This window comes from Eucalyptus grandis, chromosome 3, assembly GCF_016545825.1.
Source record: "Eucalyptus grandis isolate ANBG69807.140 chromosome 3, ASM1654582v1, whole genome shotgun sequence".
NCBI classification, from domain to species: domain Eukaryota; kingdom Viridiplantae; phylum Streptophyta; class Magnoliopsida; order Myrtales; family Myrtaceae; genus Eucalyptus; species Eucalyptus grandis.
The window spans coordinates 38,219,955-38,228,147 of NC_052614.1; the positions used below are offsets into that span (position 1 = coordinate 38,219,955).

General features: G+C 38.1%; 1 long non-coding RNA gene and 1 pseudogene across 1 annotated transcript; both read left to right on the top strand.

Annotated features, from left to right (window-relative positions):
• The first annotated feature begins 757 nt into the window (after positions 1 to 757).
• On the top strand, positions 758 to 1,414 carry LOC104439648 (annotated as a pseudogene).
• A 2,822-nt stretch (positions 1,415 to 4,236) lies between these two features.
• Positions 4,237 to 7,210, top strand: LOC104437420. The gene is made up of 2 exons (XR_005549466.1): positions 4,237 to 4,502; positions 5,037 to 7,210. It is a non-coding gene; the product is annotated as an uncharacterized LOC104437420 (long non-coding RNA).
• Positions 7,211 to 8,193: the final 983 nt, after the last annotated feature.

The window sequence follows — 8,193 nt, forward strand, 5'->3', positions numbered from 1 at the left end:
ATAGTCCAGTTATCTCGTGAGTGATCAGCTCAGAGAATAACATCATTGACGCGATGACGAAAGGCTCGATTTATTTAATTGAAAACAAAATCTAAAAATTCATATTGTGACACTTCCTGTCATCGCTAATAATCGTTATAAGTCAGGCACCAGAACTTCTTCCTCAAGAAGGGTATTTTCTTTGATCCTGCAGTCGGCCCTGGACAAACGTGAAGCAACAAAAGTGAAATAAAAAATGGCTGGTCAAATGAAGAGAACCGCGGTACGAGTTCTTGTATGGCACAAGCTGGTTCCAGCATCAAGAGAACATAGAATCTATCTGAAGCTGAAAATCAACTTCTATAAAGCTACTTACCAAGAAAAACTATAAAGATGAGCATCTGATTTTGGCTTTTGTTTTCGCTGCTTTGGTAATCTGTCAATTCAATGGTGTCCGGCGAGACATCTTCAGTTGTGATATTCCTTTGTAAGTCTTTTCTTGCTTTTTTATTTCCCTCATTTCAAATTCACTTGACAATTTTTGTTTTTGCATCAAACTATTTCTTTTCTGTTATCCGAGAAACTATTCAAATGTTGTTTAATCTTCCAAGGCTATTCGCGTCGAATACAATCAAGTCATCATAATACATATTCCTCTCCATTCATGTGCAGCGGTTATATTGTCATCGTAAGAATATCCTTGAGCATCAGCACTTGTTCTTGGTGATGGACCCTCAGAAGAGCCATGAATCCGGTTGCTCTCGCATTCTAGATAATCATGGTTGATAAGATTCTTGATGACATAGAGAAGCCCCTACGGTTCTCTTCTCAGCAGCTAAGACTGGCCACCAGTAGTTTCTCGCATTTACTGGTTGCAGGCAGTTTTGGGGACATCTATAAAGGGACGTTCATGAACGGCCTGTTAGTGGCTGTCAAAGTACTAAACAGCAGCTCAGACGAGAAGATTGAAGATCAGTTCTTGGCCAAAGTGACCACCAATGGTAGAACACACCATATGAATCTAGTTCAGCTATATGGATTTAGCTTCGACAGAAACTTGAGAGCTCTTGTATACGAATTTATGCACAATGATTCATTGGACTGACTACTGTTCCGTATAGGTGAAGATATAGAGTGGGAGGTTCTGCACAATATCACAATCGGAACTGCCAAAGGGATCACCTATCTGCATGAGGAGTATCATCAGATAATAATCCATTATGACATAAAGACATGGAATATCCTCCTGGACACGAATTTCTGCCCTAAGGTAGCAGATTTCGGGCTAGCTAAGTTCTGTAACTGGGAAAAGACACGTGACGAGGAGCGGAGGGAGGGGACCCCAGCATATGTTGCACCGGAAATGTGGAAGCCATTCCCCATCATCTAGAAGTGCGACGTAAAAAGCTTTGGTATAAGAGGAACTTTAGCATGAATCTGCCCAACAGCTAGGTGTCACATACGAAAAGTTTGTATTTCCTAAGAGCAAAGTGTCTAAGGCTTGTATCATAAGAGAGAGCGGTGTCTAAACATGGGTGCCATTGATCAAACAATAAAAAGACATGAATGTCCTCTTTTTAGCTGTTACTCTGGACAGATTCAGCCGCTTTGAATCACCGACTGCACAGGCATTCCATGATTATTGATGATCGATCGGCCAGTCAGTTTGTCCAAACTGTACGAAGTGAATAAGAAAGAGTAGCCGCTCTGCTGAAAGAGGCCTCCAGTCATGAACTAAATTAGGCTTAAAGAGAGGTCATAGTGGGTGAGCTCAAGAGTGCATTATGCAATTTTACATTTCTTAGGTTGGAGTCGAATTTCATTAAATCTAAGGCATTAATTACATTCCCATCACGTTTAGACTTAAATTCTCGAGTTATTCCTTGATATGCACTACGAATGGTTTCCGAGATGGGTGTGGAAGAAGCGCAAGAGGAGGAGGTTCTCGGATCTGATGATCGCATGTGGGATCCAAAAGAATTGCGGAGAGAAGACCGAGCGGATGGTGACGGTCGCTCTGTGATGCGTTCAGTACAAACCGGAGTCGAGGCCGAGCATGAGCATCACCCCGAAGATGCTGGAATGTGGCATAGAAATCCCGTTGACCCCAAACCCGTTTCGCCACCTAATGGATTGTCCACTGCCAGACGTTCTAGCAGAAGTAGAAGGAGAAACATGCAGCTTCCCACCACCGGCCGTCAGAATGCTGGCTGAATCTTTCTAATCCTGACGTGGCTCCTGCAATTTGATAGGATTCATTTAAATGAAATTTCGGGATTAAGATTCATACGTCTTGTGTGTCGAAAAGTACATGACTTCGAGTAAAGACGTTAATTTCCGGTTTAAAATGTACAAGACCACTTTGTTTCATTCTTTTCATTTTGTTTTTCACTCATAAGTTCAAGCTTATTACAGAAAGTTCTACAAGACTTTCTTGCTTCTTAAGCTTCAGTTTTTCCATGTCTAGTTCTATGTATGCTAAAGACAACTTCAGTTCAACACTGACAAAAGAAATGAGCCGATTCTACTCCTGAAACATTAGTCAGCATTCTGACTTCAATTGAAGTGACTACTGAAATTGTTCAGTGTGGACGATGTTGTCATGGCGAGACATTGAAGTAAGCGGATCAAATTCATTCACCAAGGGCAAACGATTCAGAAGGCCAATAGGCAATCCTCATGGTACTACCTGCTTTCTCCAAACAACATCGCAATGACTCAGAGGAAATTAATAGGAAGCATACTTAATATTTAAGCTCACATATGAGGAGGAAATTATTAAGATGTACGTTTAAATAAAATTCATATTGAAAAATTGTTGGCATGGACATGATCGAGAAGTTAGTAAAATTGCTTTCCTACAAAACAGTTTCTCTAGCACATTTGTGGGGATGTAAAGCTAACTAGGGAGAAGAAGATTAGAGAGGATGGCGAAGCAATTTGAGTCTTATCAATAAAGAGCTTGGAGTTTGAATTTATAAATTGCAAGTTCTAGCTTTGATTGAAGAGTGGGCCGGCGTTGGCGAGGATTGCCATCTTGCCGCCTAAAATGAACAGTCCTATCTCGCTAGATACCCATCATTATATTTTGGGAGAAGTACATAAGAGTTCTTCTAAGCTTAAAAGGGCTGAAAAATAAAGAAAAAATGATTAATGTCATGAAAAATCCCAAACTTAATATATTTGTAATAAATTTATCTCAAACTAATTTATTAACTACTCAAAAACTCAAACTAGTCATTTGTGACAAATTTATTCCCAATTAGTTTCCGTTAAATTGAATCAATACCACAAAAAATCACAAAACGGTACATCCATCAACTGTCACGTGTAATTCAAATTAGTAATTTGGTGATAAAATCTAACAGAAACTAATAAATGATAAATTTGTCATAAATATACCAATTTTAAATTTTTGGTGATAAAAAAAATTAATTTGAGATATATTTATCATAAATGTACTAGTTAAATATTTTTCTTGGTATTAAACCAAGAAACAAAAATGTAGTGGGACACAAAGGGAAATGGCAAAAGAAAAAAGGGCCAATGCATCAAGCCATGTATCTACATTTTTCAGTTTGGTCAAGAATCGAAATTTTTCGTAGAAAGTGGGTTAAGAAGATTATTAGTAATTAACCAAATAAAATAACTATTTTGACAGTTGGTCCACGGCATATTGAGGTCAACGATAATTGGATTGTCATTTAAATCATTTTAGGCAAAAATTGACCGAAATAACGGTATTGAAATTTCACTAGGTTTGGGACTACATTGGAAGATGTTTACTGTTACATTAAAATCCATATAATAAGTTTAAAACTTACTTGGTAATTTTTCTCCTATTCTATACTTTTCTTTTCGAGCCAATATATTTAATTCAAAATAAAGATAACGTGATAATAATTGTTAATCATGGGAATAGGTACTAGAAATTCAATTAGCGTTTGTTTTGCTATAAAGTAAAATGATATTTTCCATAAAAAAAAAAATATTTTCAAAAGAAAGGAATGATTAGTTTTGATAGTTTAAGAAAAATGTTTTTATATTAATAGAAGAGAACGTTATCTTATTTCGGTCTACTTGTATTAACTTATCATCATCAAAATATCAAAAAAAAAAAAAAATCGAAAATTAATTTTCAAAATAAAAGGTAGAAGACAGAGATTTAACCAAGATTTGACCAATGGTGCTTACTGAAAGTAGTGTTCTCAAATCCCTCTCTCTCTCTCTCTCTCTCTCTCTCTCTCTGAGCACGAGCGTCCGTGTCGCGCACTTGACCCTCCCCAAGTACCTGCTCTTATATTCGAAACAGGTTCATCTCTTTCGCTTTCTTTCCCTCGAACTCGCCACGACAATGTCAATCAGCAACACCTCCAGCTCTAGACCCCCTCCAGTGATCGGCAAGATGGGCCCTTACGCTGTTTTCGTCAACCCCAGCGCCGACCCCGAAACCGGTCTGGCCGGTTCTTGATTCGCCGGCGAAGGTCGTCCCTCCTCCGGTTCAGCCGCCTCCCCACCGCTTGGTTAGTTCCATCGCTTCTCCGTCTTTGCTTGACTATAGGTCTGTTCTGGGATTCTTCAAGAATGCGGCCACTAAGTTGCAAATGGTAAAGAGTTTCTGTTTTAGCTTGTCTGTACATTGCGTTTTCTGAATGGCGGCTTTCTTGGTTTTCTTCTTCAATTTATTCATTATTTTCTTCTTCTGTTCCTGAATGAGGAAGAAGATCGGAAGTTTGAAGCTTTGATATGATCAAACCATGTTCCTTTTCTTTTTTTCCTTTTTTGGGGAAAGTTATGTCTTGTTATGGTAGATTGGTACGAAAGAGAAATGGGCGTTACTGTTTTCCTCATTTTATTGGACAAGAAGAAAATAAAATGGTTTCTTGATCCCCGGTTTCTGCATTCTGCATGTGAACGTGTACATTATCAAAGTTCAGCTGCTCAATGCACATATCGTGTAATTTTTAGCCGTGTTTTCTCTTCTTTTTTTCCTTCTTTTTCTTTTCTGCAAAATTTATTGAAATTCTTTTCTTGCTTAATTTTGCGGCTCAATCAAGCTTGGACGGCCACACGGCCCATTGGCTTGGGTTGGACCAGTCGAGGTATCATTGGGCGTTGGAAAATTATTACGATAACTGAAGATCAGTAGTAAGTTTTACCAAGGTCTTATTTTTATCTGTTTATATTGCACCTTGATTTGCTATTTTGTGTTTTTTCAGCTTTGCTTTCACTCTTTCCCTTACTTTATGTCATGATTCTTTGAAAAGTAGCCTTCTTTAATGGTCTGCTTATGGAGGATTCTCAATTAGTCATGAAGTATGATGAGGTTGTTGGGGGTGTAATTTTGTGTAGGCAGCTTAGGGGTGGTGGCCTGCACTTGAGTACTTTTTTAGTTGTGAGATCATTTTCACTAACTCTTTTGCAGTTTTGCTGCATTTTCTCCTTTCATTACATCAATTTGCTTTGGATTTTGGTACGATAGTAGTTGCTGCAGTAAACCTACTAAGTTGCTAAATGTTTGGTGTATACTATCGCCATTGCGGTTTTTGGTTGTAGATCAAATAAAGTATTGGAGAATTTGAGTTTCACTCAATTTTTGGAGTGCTCCATCTCGGCTCCAATCTACTGGAACTTGAACAGTTTAAAATTGTCATCAAAGCCCTGGCCTTGTCATGGCTTAGTTTCTCAGCTCAAGTCAAAATAGATTCAGCCCACCACCAGCGTTCTCTTGCAAAACGTGAATACTGTTCTATGGACTTTATGTGTTCTACTGGTGGACGAGGAGTTTCTGTAGATAGGGAGCAAACAGCATCCCCAAATAACTGCAAACCAAATTATTGGAGTACATTTCATTGGAGATGCCCCAACTTCAGTGATTTCTCAATTAGGTTATTAGACTTTGAATTTAGTCATCCAATGCAATAATTTTTTTTTTCTTTGGCAATACACGCACTTTGACTGGAATTTGGCGAATATTCCATGAAATGCTAACGAGGCGGCCACATGGTTGATGCGGCATCTAGAAATTTTTCCACATGTCCGCAAAGTCAGCATCTCACCAGGAATTGAATGTATTCCAGATAGTTGACAAGCCACATGTCTTGGTGAAGTGATCTAGGCTTGAATTCCTGCTAAATGAATGGTAAGAAAATAGCCTCATCTTGTCTGGGTGGAAATTTTTCGTCTGCTCTTCCAAAAGTTCCTTAATGTGGCAATTTATCTGGCAATTCACTTGCCACGGTTTGCTATTGGTTACACAAAAAGCCTAGCCCAGCGTTCATGCAGGTTGTCTTTGCCAGTTTTACCATATGCAGTGAGTTCTCATTTTCAATTGAAGCAGCTTCTTTATATGGCAGTTTAGGCCACAAAATGTTCTAATTCCTTAGATCCTTCCTACCTTAGCAAGTGAATTGCTGAACTCGACCAATAATATGTAACCCAAGTCAACTAAAGGAACTTATTATAGAAGTAACACCAAGGTAAGAAAATAAGGTAATTCTGCTTGCCATGGCATGTCATGCTGGACTGCTTGCTTTGCTTCCTCAGCCGGTAATGGGGGTGAGATATTAAGAGTCACTACAATTTGAGGTAAATTTAATCTAGATTGTTGCTGAATTTCTGTGTCTTACACTCGACGCAAATGAAAGTTAACCAACGCACAGTGACCTTTGAGTTGTAACTTATTCCTGGTGATGATATTTGCAATTGCTATGTGTACTCATTGACTTATGATCTGCAACTAGAATTCCATTTTCAGACTTATGATGTATACTCATTGCAGGGAAAGGAAGGTGAGAAAAATAAAATTTCAAACAAGTTGCTGAGTGTCTAGTGCATTCTGGCTGATATAGATTCTGAAAGATGTATTCAATTGTGGCTCTGGTAAAGTACAATATCTGATGGGAAATCCTCTCAAGCAGGAACTGTGCCATATTTTTCATAAAGATGAGATCTTCCTCCAAAATGTACATAAGGTTTCCCAAGGTGCAGTACTTGGAATCTGGTAACTCCCTGATGTATGTTGTTGGAATCCAGCATAGATGTCTTTCAGAATTCATATTTCAACAAGCTTTCCTGTTTGTGCATTTGTTACTTTTGAGTTATCTAGAAGCTGCAAATCTGCAGTATCCTATTGGTTTGGATGGGACTTAAAAGAAGCTGTCCATGACCTTACGGGACTCTAGTTATTTTATTCCAAAAGCAATATGTGGTAGGGAGCACTTGCCGTCCTCATCTTAATCCCCCCATCTTATGGCTTTTAAATGCCTAATTAGTGAGTCCTATGCTATTAAAAAACAGAGTCTTCATCAATAGGATTTCATCTCCTCAGTTCTTTGGTTTTTCCCCTTCTTTGGACGAAAGGTAGATAGGACTGCAATATAATGTTGCAGATTTTCATCTGAATGCTCTTGTGGAATCTAAGAAAATCTGAAATATTTAGTCAATCACAAATGTAAGTATGTATTATAGTATTCATTGGTTCTCAGGTTCTTGTTAATTTTTGGATTATGGCGCTACTTGATGTGATATTCAGGTTTAACTGTCTATATTCTTCAACTGAAGTTAGACTAGGTAATGGTCTCTGCTGCGTGTGCAGGGTAGGGAATGTGTTTTCAGTTATAATGAGATTTGATAATTGGATATGATCACTACCAAGGCATAAAGGACGCACCACTAATCACAGATGAAGATCTAGATAGATGAAGTTTACCACCGGCCTAGGATAAAGGACTTCGGGATAGATGAAGTCCACTACCAAGGCATAAAAGACAAGCCACCAGCTATGGATAAAAGACTTTGGAATACAATAACTTCTCCACCAAGGCCTAAAGGAAACCCAACAGTCAAGTATAAAGGACTTCTAGGTTTACCAACAAGGTATAGAGGCACACACCATCAACCAAGGGTAAAAAATCAGGATAGAAATTCATTCACTTGAGGAAAATCTCATATATTTATCAAATTGAAGTAGTCTGCCTTACAAGATGACACCTCCATTTATAGAGTGATTCTATTAAACAAAAGAAAAGACTTAATCCTAGAGACCAAAATGGTTTTTGAGATATTCACATAATGAAAACTCTTGAAAGCAACACTGAAATAGAACTCTTAAAACCATGAATTAAGACACTTGATAATTAGGACTAAACGCATTTAATTAATAAAAGATGCATTGAAATTTGATTTGATCCTCCAAATTCGTGCACTAGTCTT